The sequence below is a fragment of the Clytia hemisphaerica genome, unplaced genomic scaffold (genome assembly GCF_902728285.1).
Source record: "Clytia hemisphaerica strain Z4C2 unplaced genomic scaffold, Clytia hemisphaerica genome assembly, whole genome shotgun sequence".
Lineage (NCBI taxonomy): Eukaryota > Metazoa > Cnidaria > Hydrozoa > Leptothecata > Clytiidae > Clytia > Clytia hemisphaerica.
In genome coordinates this window covers 524,142-541,021 of record NW_027104290.1, presented here as the reverse complement: position 1 = coordinate 541,021, position 16,880 = coordinate 524,142, and positions in this window count along the sequence as shown.

Below are 16,880 nucleotides of genomic sequence, written 5' to 3'. Positions count from 1 at the left end.
CATAAAGTTTTGATGTACCGGCTGGATTCCGCTTTCAAGACCTTTGCAATCACCGAATATTATGGAATTATATGGAATTACGAGAATTATGACGGATTTCTCTGATGCAACATGGGAAGAATCTGGTCAGTGATTACCTAATGCATTGCGTACAATACCAATCAATTATATCATTGGAGGTATTATAAAACGTTTTATTACTTTCTTAGTTCTATCTACGAGACACAATTGAATACAGCTGACTCTCTCTGTAGACCCGGAGGGTAGTTTAAACCACTTTTTAGCTACTCTCGGGTACCTAATAGCCAGGGGGATTGGAATAAGCGGGGGGTTGGAAAAAATCTCAAAACTTAACAAGGGGGGGGGGGGCTGGAATAAAAATGTCCTGGGTGGAAAACTTTTGAACTTTCAAAAACATTTTCGCAAAAATTAATAAGCGATTCATAACAGAGATTCATTTTGAAAATGAAATCAGCTGGTATCTCCATACCTCCTTGTCTTTGAAGTGTCTTTGAAACAAAAAAAATTCGTTTATTTTTACTATTCGTACTATAATTAGAGGAAAATTTGACCTTTATCGTACTAAATTAGAGGAAAATCAGAAATTCGTGATCATGGACTCGTACTAATAATTAGAGTTAGATAAATTATTTCATTTTGCCAAAATAATTAATTGCAACGATACCCATGTTACTCATGCTAGTAGAATTCTCCAACAAAGAACACCTGTTAACAAAAAGTGCCGCATACGCAGACGACATCCCGGCTGCTGACAAGTTGAGGGGTCTCAAACGCTGGTGGGATAAGCTCTGTGAAATTGGTCCTAAATTTGGATACTATCCAAATGCCAGTAAAACCTGGATCATCACAAAAGATAACTTAATCCCATTAGTAAAGGAGATTTAGTAAGGGGCCAAGCCTGGGGTTCCGTGACATCTTTTCTACGACCTAACCATTTTAAGTCTATTCCAAACAACAGTATATTACAAGATATTTTTGAGAGGGAGGACGCAGATTAGGCCCGGGAAAACTTTTTATGACCAGAATAGTGACCCCATAGGTAAATCTGCAAGGGAAAATAAGGGGTAGAGAAATAGTTTATTTTCAAAAGTCAAAATAAACTAAAATGATAGAGCATGAAATTCTGAGCAAAAAATTGTATTACAACTCTCTGACTAAAACACACAAAGGAATACAGCCGCTTTAAGACCAACTAACTGTCAGCTCTACTGTGATTTGACGTCAAATCTTGTCTTGATCGTACTGACGTCAGAATGTTTTTGAACATTAATACTAGTTGATGCTGCTAACGCTTTTAATAACATTAACCGCAAAGCTCTACTTCACAACGTCCAGGTGATATGTCCAATATTCGCTCGCTATGTAAATAACTGCTATCGCTCTCCAGCTAGACTTTTCGTTATCGGTGGTGTCGAGCTTAAGTGAAATGAAGGAACCACTCAAGGAGATCCGATCGGTATGGCAGTGTACGCAATTGGAATAACACCTCTCTTGAATATAATGCTATCGATAATTGCAGATATCCCCGATAGAATGGCATCATTCGCGGACGATATAACTTCTGTTGGAAAGCTTCTCTCGTTAAAACGCTGGTGGTCACGAATTACAACCGTTGGTCCTTACTTTGGCTACTTTCCACAGCCGACTAAATCGTGGCTTATCGTTAAAGAGGAATACCTAGACGAGGCTGAAGAATTTTTCCGGGAAACGAACATCCAGGTCTCGAAAGACGGTGAAAGGCATCTTGGTGCAGTTATTGGTAGTATAAACTTCAACCACAATCAGCATACATGTGTTACACCAGCGGTTACCAGCATCGTTTTTCGTATTTTCTAAGAACAATTCCAGAAATGGGGGACAAGCTGGAGTTTTTACAAGCTGTTATCTGATTTGGTTGGTTGTTAAGATGTAACAAGAGCCACAAAGATGTGGTTAAATATTTCCTCCAATAGCTCAGAGCATTGTAGTCGCAGTCGAACCCCACAGATTATCCTAAAGCCCCAACTTAGTAACTTAGATTTATTAAAGCCTTTATATTAAGCAATATCCGATGCAAAACAAAATATAACCATATTCCTGCTAAAAATTGTCGTTATTTCATAGACATGTTCACAAATGATATAAGTCTAAAAACTTGTTAAAAAATTGCATGCAAATGATAACCATTTTAACACAAAAATAAATGTATTTTATTCAACTAATGTTGGTTTTTACCTTCATTAAAGGAATTATACGGTGTTATATACACCCGACTCGTCTGAAACTGATGTCAGCAAAATTTTAATAAAACAGTCCTTTCAAATTTGTAAATAAAAGGAAAAAAAATCTTGCTCCACATTTTTCTTTATTCATTATAAAAGATTCTATTTATTTCAATCTGCTGAATCAACATACATTATAACTATGTAAAAGTTCAATGGCTTTAAGGAAATAAAATCTTAGATTTACAAGTTGATATTATTCTAAGACTCATCTGAGTAAGAAAGTGCCAAAATATCTTGAGACTGTCTACTAAGGGACTAATATAGAAATATGGCAATATGAATTTGAGAGATATCGAAATATGTTGTACACATTAGTTTCATATGAAAAACTTGCTTGTCATCAATATTTTAAACCACCATATTATACCATTCACAAATAAAAAGTTACTTAAAAATGGATCTCCTTCTTTACAGATTTAGATTTCCAGTGCACAACATCTGTTACATTATTATTCATGTGATAATATACCAAATTGTCACATTTAGTTACAGTATTGCTAAATATTTACAACACTTTCCAGCAAACTTTTTTGTGAAATTTGTGTCTTGATAAACTAAACTCCATCCTGACGTTTGTATCATTGATCATTAAATCACATCTTGGAACAATAGAGTTCCTTGGTTCAATTATTGCAAGTTTTTATCTTTGTTCATATTCTCATTATGTGCAAACATTATAATTACATCATTGCCAGCAAGTTACATTTGATTGTCAGCTTTAGAGGTCGTCAAACTTTGTTGAATTTGTAATCCTGGCACCTGAATGTGAAAGGAAAGGAAAAAATTCAAAATTTCATAATGGGAAATAATCTCTTTACAGTAATCAATGCCAAAAGTGTGGGCATTCGCTGAAATCTCCAAAAAAAAAAAGACTTTAAAATGGTGAGACTCTGCTTGATGGTTTGAGCTATGTTTGCCATGCATATATACTGAGCCATTAAAGAAGTTTACGGGAACGTACAAAAAGGACCACAGGGTACGTACAATAAGGTACACTGGGAACATACAATAAGGTTCACGGGAAACATACAATAAGTTTCACAGGAAACATACAATAAGGTACACTGGGAACGTACAATAAGGTACACTGGGAACATACAATAAGGTAGACGGGAACATAAAATAAGGTTCACGGGGAACGTACAATAAGGTACAAGGGAAACGTACAATAAGGTGCAAGGGGAACGTACAATAAGGTACAAGGGGAACGTACAATAAGGTACAAGGGGAACGTACAAAAAGGTGCAAGGGGAACGTACAATAAGGTATATACGCGGGGAGCATACAATAAGGTACATGGGGTACGTACAATAATGTATACGGGGAACGGCACAACAATAAGATACACTGGAACGTACAATAAGGTACACGGGGAGCGTACAAAAAGGTACCCAGGAACACACAAAAAGGACCAACGGAGAGCGTACAAAAGGTACCCTGAAAGCATTCAAAAAGGACCATGGGTAGTGTACAAAAAGGACCACACAAAACGTATCAAAGGATCCCAGAGAGCACACAAAAGATACAAGGGGAGGGGAGCATACAAAAAGGTAAACAGGGAGTAAAAGCATCTATTATGATCTAGTTTTCTCTTTAGCATCTGGCATCAAGGCTAAAAATGGGGCACTGAGAAGAGTGCAAGCTTTTCCAAGTTTTGACCATTAATATCTAGACAATATATACATGATGGAAATCAGAAAAATATTTATGCTCACCTTCTTCTCAAGTCAAGATAGGAATGGATTGGATTTCCATGTGTTTCAGCTTCTTTCTCCACCCTTCTTCTTCTCCTTATGGGAAAAACAATAAATTCAGCACACACGAGAGAAACTCAGGCAGTCCTCTGAGCTTTACACACAATCATTTGTTTTATGAAAAGCTGGTAAAAACCCCTGCCATATTTTGATAGAAGGATACTATTTTTTTCCCCGCTAAATCTTCGCGACGATTTTTAGTCACGTGACTGAAGAGCCTAGTCATAATGTGCAGCACGAATAAAGAAAACATTAACATCGAAAATGGAGGAAATGGAGGAAAAAGGCCGTTTTAAGAAATATTCCCCTATAGTAGGGAAATATTTAATAAAAGAATCTTATTACTTTTTCTAAAGAACGCGTCATCTCTATCACTTTAAATGACCAATTAGTGAAGTATCTTGTAAAAACTCCAGCTCATCCCAGAAATAGAGAACTACTTAACACCCATCGAAACAATCGTCAGACACCAACTCATTCCAGCCATTACAGGGGGTAAAATTGTAAATGACTTAGAAAGAGACTTGTTATCATTACCACCTAGACCACCTTCAACCGCTTAAATAAGCGAATCATTAATCGAATTGCATAGTCGAAATTCGATTATTATTTTTGAGAAGATCCCTAATTTACTCAATTTATTGCCCTTATTGTACGTATATATGAAAGATATCAAATTACACATAAAAAAAAAATGTTTTTGAACTTCAAGCGGATGTATTTCAGGACCAAACCAGGACCATGACACCAAGGAAATCAAATGATCTTAGAACACTAAGGAAAGGAATGGATCCCACTCAACTAAAACTAAAGGAGGTGGCATGTGAAAAAGGAGCATCCAGTTGGCTCACACTCCTCCCTCTTACTGATGAAGGCTATGGCCTCAACAAAGAGCTCTTCTGGGATCTGATCAGGATTCGCTATGGCTACCAACTAAAAAGACTTCTGTCAACTTGCTCAGGTACATCATCGCACTGATGCTCAAAACGGTGTCTAAAGATGTCTTCACTGAACCACCATTGCAACCTTTGACGAAGTGAGCGCAATTGCTGGAGATGAAGCCCGCCTTGATGTTTGTGCTAGAGGCTTCTAGCAAACTGGTCAAATTGCATTCTTTGACATAAGGGTGTTTAACCCATTAGCAAAACGACATGTTAGCCAGGACCTTAGGAAATGTTTTGAGGCGAATGAACGTGAAAAGAAGAGAGCTTACAATCGACGGGTGCTTGAAATTGAACATGGTTCTTTTACCCCACTAGTTTTCTCGGCAACCGGTGGCATGGGGAGAGAATGCACCAAGTTTATTACACGCTTGGCGGATATGATGGCTAACAAACAGGGGAAGCCCTACGGAGAAGTTGTTACATGGATGAAGAGAAAGATTATGATCGGACTCTGCAGAGCAATAGGCGTCTGTCTTAGAGGAAGTAGAACTGTTTTTGGTCAACGAGACCTGAATATTAATGAGGACATTTCAATCAGCCTTTCTAATACGAGCATTGAAACATGATTTATCATCTATATCTTATTTTAGCTAGTAATTTTTTTTATCCTTTCTATTCCTTAGGCGAGACAAATTTAATTTGTTGTTCTACGGGCCCGACCGACCCTATTTTTGTTGATATTGAAAAAATAATAATATTGAATTTCCACTGCAGTTAATCTTGCACACTGGTTTTTCGAAAGATTAACAACAGTTGATAAGCTGAAAATTTCTACCACATATTTTCGCAAGCATAAAATTACAAATCCCAAGCACTTCAAATGAAAATCGCAAGCATAAAATTACAAATCCCAAGCACTTCAAATGAAAATATGAATTTCATCAAAATAAGGGTTTAAACTTTTGAACAACTGAAGAAAATGTTTTGACACTTTGCCGACCCTCAATTTCAAAAAAATATTTTTATTTTGTCGACCGACCGACCCATATTTTCCCGATAATCTGCCCGTAGAACAACAAATTAATTTGGTCTCGCCTTACAAAAGGTTTTATTTTTGTAGCATTCGCTTTAATTTTTTTTTTTTTTGAAAAAAAGAAAAATATATTTATTTTATAGACATTAGATCAATGTATATATTTGTTTTTAACTGTACATATTATCATAGTTCATTTTGCCAGTCAACAGGGGTTCTGGAAAATATATTCTCTCTACTAAATAAAAAAACTAAATTTCTTTTTTGTTTTGAAATTCTATCGATTTAAGGATTTTTGTGGTTGATTTTTCAGACTTTTTAGTCTAGAGTGGTAAAGAGATATTTTAAGTCTGTCACAAAATAATATGCAACTGAGACAAAAGAGCTGTATTTTTAGATAGGATTCAAATAAGATACACGCTTTTTTATAAAAAATAGTGTTTTCCAATTCATCATGAATTTTTTTTTGGGAATCAGCTAAGAACATTCTTACGGGCATTCGTGCAGTGGCGTTGTGGGAAAATTGTCCTGGAGGGGCCAAGGTCAATTTTTTTTAAATGGCGCCCCCCAATTTTCCAAAGTGGCACACCACTCACCAGTTTCAAAACGTTTACTAATTAATTTGCCTAGGCATAATGAGGAAGGGAATATTTAGTGGATGAGAGTAGATATACCTTTGATGAATGGGAAATGGGAAAACAGGCCCCACCATGGTTGGGGCCGACTAGAAAATTTTTAAAAATTGACTGCCAAGATACCCTAAAATCACTAAATAAAAATAGACAAATTTGACAATTGCTAGAGTGAAAAGAAACTTAAAGAAACAATGTGTAATACGAGCGAAGCGAGCGAAAAAATTGATGTTTTATAATTTCAATATTGTTGTCAGCAAATTGGTCTTGGGGTGCAGTTAGATTTTCATTTGATAATGCTATATTGTATGCAAGACGCGAGAAAAACTTGTAAATTAGCTAGATTGCAAAGAAGTTATCAAGTAAGTTTATTTTTATTGCGAGCGAAGCGAGCGAAAAAATTGCAAGCATTTTAATAGTTATTTGTCGTTCTTTTTAGATTGTCTGGAAACGTTAGATGTACAGTCTCGTATGCACACCTTTTTGTAGGCTTCTGCTCATCCTCTAGCGAAAAAAGTTTCTTATAGAAAGTATAGGTCTACGAATCAGACTAACCTTTTTGCCAATTTGGAATTGCTTAGAAATTTCATAAAACCTGTAGTAGAATTCTTTTTTATAAGAACCTTGAATCGCTGAACACAAAGAGCCAAAGTAGTAAAAATTAGAAATTTGATGTTTATTGCCAAAACATAAGCACAGCTGAAGCTTAACAAATGTTTTTTCTGGTTCCTATTAAAACAATTTTAGACAAGATTGACTGGATGTAACATGATATCAGATTGTAATTGTTTTCTGCCTGGCACCAAGCTGAAACTCTAAAGGGATGGGTGAAAACATAGCAATCTGACGAATATGCAATCTCAAAGGATCGCGCTCGCGCTAAAAGGACTGGGAATGACAACAAAGTTAGGTGATTACATTTGAAAATAGGGCACTATATCAGGAACATTTTGTTTTTTACTTTCCGGTGTACAGCAAGATTATTGTTGTAGAATTTTCCGCGGGTGGACTATTTTCCTCAGATGTTTAATTTTCAAGCGCCTTCAGAGGTTTACCGTGCGCGTAAGAAAATTATGAACAGCTGCTTTCAGGATATCTGGATGTTGATCAATGTTTGACAAGCATTTAAATTGCTTTCATTCTTAGACTTTGGACTTATCTGAATCGGTTAAGTAAACTAATTTGTAATCTTAAGGACATGATGAGGCTATTAAGAAATTTGAGAGCCCTAAGTAAACAAATCATAAAGTATAGCCCTCTTTTTGCCCATTCATCAATCTTTGACACATTTCGACACATTTTTATTGACTTTGAAAGCCAACATAGAGCAAATTTGTAAGGATTTTAACGTCCTGGTTGGTGCACTTAATGACTTTGTTGACTGATGCAGGTTTATTATGAAATTAGTGTGGTTGGTTCCTTAATCTAAGGCAAGTTTTGATTTCAACAAATATAATGATTAAATAATGTTTCAAAATTCTGTGATAATTCAATGATATTTTCTTCTACTATAAATTATTCACCCTTTATCCCCAACTGTTTAAGGTCCCCGTATGACGGCGAAAGGGCCAACTACCTGGTTTTCGAAATTGAGGAATGTTTTTGGCTGGCTATACTCAAATAACATTTCCGTCATAGTGTTCGATTAATAAATTGTTTGTCGCTAATAAAGAGCAGGAGGTAAAATCACCGATCAAAAGTTTGACATATTAAATGTCTCCTTCATTTTCTATGTGTAAAATTCTAGGTATATAAGTTTTTGCTTCTTTTCCAGGAAGGAATTTGACTGTCAAGCGTGAGAAACAGTGAGAAATTCTGCCATTGTAAACATAATGTCGTGATAAGAAAGAAGCCTTTTTGTTCAACATGCTTATTCTTGAGAGTTTTAAAGTTTGCTTAAAGGTTTTGTTATTAAAAAGAGTGCTTAAGTTTGCTTACTTTTTCACATTGATTTGACACGGAATGAAGCAAGATTGGTCAGAAAGAGAAAAAATGAATAGTTTTTGCTTATAACTGCATAATATAACAATAGGCAGACACTGTCCTGATATGAAATATGTGTCTGATATGAAACGGGGGCACTTATGTAAAAGTAAAACCTTTAACTTGTATCAAAAAGGGGAATATATAGAATGAGAACGGATAATCATAAGCAAGTTAAAACTGTTTCTGAGGTGTTGACACTTATTGGAATTCTTTCTCCGTCTGGATCGTTTTTCAAATTGTTTTTAGAGTAGAATTATAAGAGTAGAGACTGCTTTGTCACACAAAAAATATTTTTATGGAAGGGGTATAGCTTGATAAAAGATAGCGCGGTGGAAAGGCCAGAAGGGGATCGCTAAGCAAAGATTTTGGTTCATGGGTTATTTGACACACGTCTGTCTCACAGCTCCTGTAGAACTTTTTCCCACTGCAGGTACAAAATAAGGTTACACGCTCCTGGCTTTTAGACCTTATTCTTATCCCGGAAAGTAGATGTTATACGCTCGAAACGAAGGAAGATGCCGTAAATTTTCTAGAATTTAACGCGTGGCAATAGATAATTATTTTGGACGCTACGTGTGAAAAAATTGAGAAGAATTATTTACGAAATTTGGGCGTGCCAAATACGCGTTAATAATTAAAGGAACATTAGATTGGACGCGCTAAATTGGAGGTAAAAATCTTTATTAGAGTCAGGGTTGTACAATATATATTACATAGCTTCAATTTCCTTCATTCTTTCTTGGCAACCCCTTGGTGTAAATATAATGTTATAAGCTTGACCACGCGTAATATTAGAATAAAACTAACTAGGCAAAATTTCGGCTCTACGTTAAGAATTAGTAAGATTAATTACGATTTTTCGCTATAAACAGGGTACGCGTCAAATTAGAAAATTTACGGTAAGACGTAGCCTTGATAAAGAATAAGAATTTCTTTCCTATTTCCAATGGGGATGGAGCTCCAAGTTAAGAATATTCAGTACGAATGGTTTTGAAGTGCAATTCTTTACGTTCAAATTTAATTGGAAATAAGATGAAAAGATTTAAGTTGTAGGGTATCTTTCCCAACGGAACGAAATTTCTGGCAAATTTTCCATTAGGACAGGGTCCTACCAGGTCTATAAGATAAGGGGTGTTAGACCGCTTTCAATTCTTCATTTGCTAGCAGCGGTGAGGAATTATCCCTGGTCTGGTCATCTTCACATAATATTTTCGCTTTTACAGCTTTTTTGGAAATTTCCTTCATATCTTATATTCCTGTATTTTGTAGTATCATGACAAATATTTATTACGAAACCCTCTATTATGTAAATGTTAGCTATTCTAAATATGTATGCATGTGTCATACATGACATAGCATACTTTTGTGGAGTCGAACGTAAGCAAAAACATGATATAGACGTGTCTGTTATTCTATAAGAACGTTTTAATCTTTTTAGAAACCAATAGAATGTTTTTATACAATATTTTGCATAGGCGTAGCGAGAAATTTATGGATGAGAGCGGTTTTTGCGACACTGTAATTATTGTCTTTGTTTTATCAAAAGATAATGAATATGTCATAAACGTCTGCACTCCCTCATAAATCTCGCTACGCCTATGTAATTTGTATTTTTTTTTTGAGGACTTGCAGCATAAAGTTCTTATAATACCTTGCACTTATATACAGTAGGTAAGGTAAAGTATTGGTTGGTATTGTTCGCGACGAGTAACGGGTTTTCCGTAGCCTTCGTATACGCCGTGGTACTTTCTTAAAGACTAAACATGGTAGAATCGTCTTTTAAAAATCACCTTGGCTTCTTAAACAATTTTTTCTTCAGCCTTATTTAGTGCAACGCAAGTCAGCTCTCAGTACTTAACCTAGCTGTTAAATTAATGTCATAAACAAAAACATGATAGGCACGTGTTTTCCATTCATTGAGGACCAAAAGTTTCAATTTGTTTTTATCTTCTTAAGTTGCTTATATCTTCTTCAGCAAGAGAGGGCTTGACGCGGAGGAAGCATTTTACACAATGTTGAAGTTGAGATTAGAATTATTTGATCCTTAAAGTTTCACGCAACTTTTTGTTACGATCTTCAGTCAATAATTCTATATTAAAAATTCGTTTAATTTATTTTTATACTAGCCATAATTTTCATTAAAGTGCCACCGCAGAAGAACGATCAAATAAGTTGTTGAATTTGGAAAGAAATGTTACTGATAGCCGTTACTTTTGTTAGAATGGCATCTCATCTGAAGCAAAATTTAGTCTACAAATATTAGCAAGTTGTGTCCATCTCATAGATATCTTCTTATAGAGATAAGATAAAGTTATTTATCTGTTTTTTTTTGTCATCTCTTTTATTACCAAAATAATAGAATATAATGGCTTGTTTATATCATACTAAACGCTACTGTACTAAACTGCCTTTTTAATGCAATAGTCACACGACAAGTTTTTGACAGGATACAAATTTCTAATTTGCGTTGCTCAGAGCGGTTAATAACTACTTGTGGTTTAAATAGGGAATTTCCCAACAAAAAAGGAATTTCCCTTAATTCGACTCCCTGAGGTAATAAAAAAAAACATATAGAGCTTTGAAAATGGGTAATCAGATCAAAACAAATCCGGAAAAGTGTTTTTAATGATGATAAAACAATAGAAATACAGTCAAGCTAAGAATGTTACCGGTACACCATTTAACCGGAACTAAAATACTGAAAAACGCGCGCAAAATTATGAGATGTTTGCCCAACTTCCTTATGCGTGGAAGCTATGAATGCCATCCTCGGAAGCTTTAGGCTTCCTGCGGTGGCAAAAATCACTATAGGAATTTCAGAGGGCTCTCTTGGAAGTACATCTGCAATTTTTTGTACATTGTGAGGCAGATTCAAAACATGACCTTTATAAGCTCTCTGACCTCCCCTTGGGCGGGTGTATACTTGCATTACAGGAAAGGCTCTAGCTATAAGCATTTCTTCAATTTGTGTTAGACCTTTGAGTGATTCTGGGACAGGACTTGGTTTCATATTATTATCAGCACTGAATTTTTTTGGAGTCCCTTTATCTCTCTTGCAGCGAGTACAATTAAAATTACAAACTGACTTTAACGTGCTTTTGATAGGCCAAGTTTCAAAACATGTTTGACATTGAACCATAATAAACTTCATTGACTGCTGAAATTTTTTCATATTTTCACTACATATATTGTAGTTGACTTTCTTTTCTTCAGACTGTGAATTTAATTTTTGCTTGTTTAAATTGTACATTTCTTTTCGTTGTTTTGGATTGTATCTTTCTTTTCGCTCTTTTGGATTGTATCGTTCTTTTCGCTTATTAGAATCATACACTAGCTTTCGCTTTTCAGGGTTGTAATGAGCTATTCGCTTTTCATGGTCATAATTGCTTTTATTTTCACAGAATGCGAGTCGTAAAATTTTTTATTTTCTTCCTTTCGTTTCAAAATTTTAACCTTTTGGTTGATTTTCTCAAATAAATCATCAAATTTACTTTTTTTGTTGCTTGTACTGCAAAGACCTTCATAGTTTATTGGATTTCTCTTTCGATTAGGATATGTTTTTTTTGATCTCATTTTCTTCATTATTGATAGACAATTCTGTGTTAAGAGGGTTAGTAGTATCTATAACAAAGTCAATTTTTTCAGAATCAGATTTTCTATAAAAGGCAAAAAACCAACCTCCTTTGTTTTCAGAAAACATTTCATTAATGTTTTGAAAACAAATTTTTTCAGGATTTAAATCATCAATGTAAATCCATTTATTCTCAATAAATATACCACATGCAAAATGGGCACCACAATTCCTTACAATGGCATGTAATGTGTAGCTATTTTCTTTTACTATAATCTCCTCAAAAAATCTACAATTGTTTATACATACTGTTGTACAGAGTTCTATAAGAAGAAAAATAGGCAAATTGACAACTTGAATCTGTGCTGGTATGTTGACAGAGCAAGAATCACAATTAATTTCTGAGCTTGGATTAAGAGAATTTGATACACAGTTTGGCCACAAACTTGCATCAACTAAAATCTCTGGATATAAAAAATGCGAAAGAAGACTGACAATGCTACCCGTTTCTCTTTGTTCCTTCTCACTACCACAACTATTACAAGTACCCTGAATTACAAAACTTGTTTCAAAAACATGTCTCTCTTCTTCTGATAATTCTTTGAAAATATTACTTCCAAAAATCTCTTGAAACTCTGCGTCGCTATTTCTTCTCACAAAGGTACCACAATTTTCAATAATCTTAGACCATACCGGTTCCCTAATTTCATCCAGCAGTCGAAAAGCATTACTTTTCATATCGTAATCTTCAAGTGAAATTTCCATTGATCCACTTAATTGAAGCAGCTTAAAAAAATCACTTGATTTTTCATATGATACTTTAGCTTTCATTTCTGGAAGAAGCAAGCGGTAACATATTTCAAGAAAGCAATCAACAGCGCAAGAATAGGTACGACTGCCAGTTGTCCTGCTTGAATTTCGGAAATGTGCAACATTCAATGCAGTGTCTAGATTAATCGCAAAGTCTTCCTCTGCCATACTGTGAAAAATCTTCAAATTATTTTAGGAGCAAAAAGCAAAAAATGTAATTACAGTTGACACTGTCTAATTTGACGTTCTACTATTTGATAAGCCCGTTTTGGATAAAAATTTGAAGTCACTTTAAAGGTTTTGAAAAACCACTCTCTTATTTGATTTCTAGTAACAAAAAAAATGCCAGATATTTTGAAATTCAAATGTTCGATTTTGTTGCGTTCAAATTAGAAACTCAAAATTTGACTCCTCAAATATTGCAAATATCAAAGATTTCTTCCAAAAAACTTATATAAATTTTCAGCAAGATCTTCGGTTATTGTACTGATTCGACGTTCAAAAACCAATCGCAATAATCAACCTTCGCTTCGCCTTCTTCTTCCCGTGTTACTCTATAATTCAATATTTACTTTAGGGATTTGGGAGACTTTCTCAATATTCAATATGCTGTGGTATTCGATGAGAATCCCTTGAAATTTGAATTAGAGAGTGTCAACTACTGTATATATAGATTTTTGCAAAATGCAAACTTTCCTTTATGGAATTTCCCTTTTATAGGGCGCCTTGTTTTATACTTTAGTTCAGTTTCAAAAATTCTTTTAATTGTCAGCTGTGTGCTGTTCTGTATCAATAGTGTTAGAACGATGATGGAAAAAACTATATAAATAACTGTCAGACTGTTGTTTCTGTCAGTCTGTGTTCTGTTTCGCTGGAAAATATAAATCAATCTCAATGTCTAAAAAGGATTCAAATTGTTTAGTTTTCCTTTCAGCAAACTCACACTGGATTGTTGGGTTTATAGAAAAGTAGTGCGATTGGACTACTGGACTGTGCTAATAACTGGAATAAAACAGATTTAAAGAAACAGGGAGAAATTCAAGATGTCTGCCACCATCACATCAGGTCCACCAACTTTCCTTTTTTATCGCTGACATTACCTTATACCTAAAGCCAGAGCCATCGGCTGATCGTTTGAAACATAGTCAATAGAAGAAATACCAGATAATTCAATTGACATTGTTTGAAAGCTCCGACACGATAGGAAGAAACAAACGTCCGCCGCGCAAGCTAAAAAAGAGCTATCCTGTAAAACACGGCTTATCGCTCTTCATTCCGGGAAATCAAATAACCGTTAATTGATAATGTTCCGCTAAGCGGAACTAAAATACTGAAACGCGCGCGCAAAATTATGAGATGTTTTCCCAACTTTCCCTCACGAGTGAAGCTATGAATGCCATCCTCGGAAGCTTTAGGCTTCCTGCGGTGGCAAAAATTTGAAGAAGTCAGGTTACATTACAAGGAATGACTTTCGTTGGATGAAGTAAAGTACATACATTGATTAGCCTATTTCACTGGAAATTACATGAAATTCTTTGACGTAATTGCAGTAATCAATTTTTATGGTTGAACACTCTTTTACGAATTGAGATTATAAGTTTTACAAAAGCAAAAGAGTTCTTGAATTCCCAAGTCAATTGAATGATGACAGAAAATCAATTGTTTCAACGTCTTTCTGGAAGGGAAATCTGCATAGATTTGTGCATTTTCCCATTGAGTATCTAGGGCTAGAGTAGAATCTCTAACTTTTCACAGGCAAGAAAAACTGAAGCCACTTATTTCCCATCCAAAACGCGCCTACAACACGACGTAATCGTGACGATGGATTTGTTTCTAGCGGATCCTTTGTTTTTGAGGACTGCATTTTTGAAACCTAGCGATATTTTTTGATTTCAATCACAGTGTTTGTGTAAAGACCACGCGCGGACGTTCTGGATGGGAAATAAGTGGCTTCATTTCCCATTCAGGGGATTCGAGTCTAGCCCTTCGGGCTTGGAAGTTAATGCATTTCCTCTTAAATCGAATAGAAATTAGCATATGTAAGAGATGTACGAATCGGAAGAAATAGGCTAATTAGGACCATTCAGGTGACAAACGTGTCGAATACCTTTTTGACAGGGATACGCAAATAAGGCTTGACAGTTCTTATCATGTGAATCTTTGTATAATAATGCTTTGATGTTGATGGCCAAAATGCTAAGAACAAGTTAAGAACATTTTTGAAGAAAATAAGAACATTTCAAGAACATTCTTAGGTTTCAAACCCAAAGTTAAGAACATCCGAAGGCTTAAAAATTTTTGGTTGTTCTTATTAAAAAAAACTTGTAACCAATTGAGGATAATGTTCTCACCATTTTTTGCCCATTTTCTTAAGAAACCGGCTGTTTTAAAGTCGGCAAAGCCTTAAAATGTTCTTAACTTGTTCTCAACATTTCGGCCATCGAAGCCTTATGTTCTTATATAGTTTGTTGTTATAAAAAAAAACGTATAGACATTATAAATGGTATCTGATTTGCTTTATTTAAGACCCCCGAACCCTATAGTAGATAGAATAGATAAACATTTAATATGTTAATATTGTTCAGTCATTTATTTTGTAACAGTTACACGCTTTTTTTTAAAAAGAATACACTTTATAAGAATGCCCATGATGAAAATGGCTAAAAAATTAAGAATATGCTAAGAATATCACTATCATGGAATTTTGAGACGTATGTACTAAATGTTAAATCTAGTCTGAATTAGGATCCAAACCAATGAAGGGCTAGAAGTCAATCTCCTTGGTAGGATTTGAAGCCAACAAATCTTACCAAAGTTGTGCGGCCTTGAGCGGCTCGCCTGGTTTTTACACAAATGACAGATTGAAACTAAAATTTACCGCTAAATTTAGAAACAAATATCAATCGTAAACAAAGGAATTGCTAGATTCAATCTGTCGTCAAAAATGCGGCGCATTTCACTGTAAGAATATTTTAGGATGATTTTCCCAAAAAAGTTAAAATTATCGATGATGAAATGAATTTACACTATTCTTATAAAAAGAACAAAAACATGACATTTATGGTTGAAAATTATCATGTTGATATATTGAATTATCTATTGCATTACATGTTTATTTATAAGAACAAAATATTTAAGAATATTAAGCAAAACAGTTTTAAAACATTTTAAGAATTTTTTCCTGATTTTGGGTGGAAACTGAAAGTAGGCAACCTGAGGCAACTAAGAATAGCGAGATAATGTTCAAATGATAGTGTTAAAATAAGATTATTTTAGGAATATTTTTACGCTGCAAAACTAAAAAAGCTGAAAACATTTTAAAAAAACATTCAACATTTTCGCCTCCTTTTATAAGAAACATAATTGTATGGGATGGCAAATCCTGTTACCTTTATTGCAATATGAATATTATGTTGCCATAGTTACTTATTTAAGATCTTATTAAATTTTTTGTCATTTCTTGTCATATTTTTTCTCCCACTCATTTGTAATTGCTACAAATTGCTGACTGAGCATGTTTCACAATAAGGTATGAACACGATTCAAGCGAACCGCAGCAAATACTTTTCTCAACTGTATAAGTATTGGTAAATTTTATTTTTAATACCATATGTGAATGACTATGGATATTCTAACTTTTTAGTGAATTTTCTCGATGTCGCAGTATATTATATTTTGAATCTTTGGCAATCTAAGTCAGTTGATTTTGACTAAATCGAACTTTGAGTGTAGCTGTATGTTTTCTGATTAAAAAGGAACAGGTCAAAACAAGGACGAAAAATTGAATCAGCTATTGGGGAAAGAATTACTTTTTCTTTAAGATTAATTGGTTTTTTGTACAACATCATATTTCAGGGTGTGACCACTTTAGACGTAAAGGTGTAGGGTTTACGGTACACATTTTTTTATAAGAACATCCAAAATT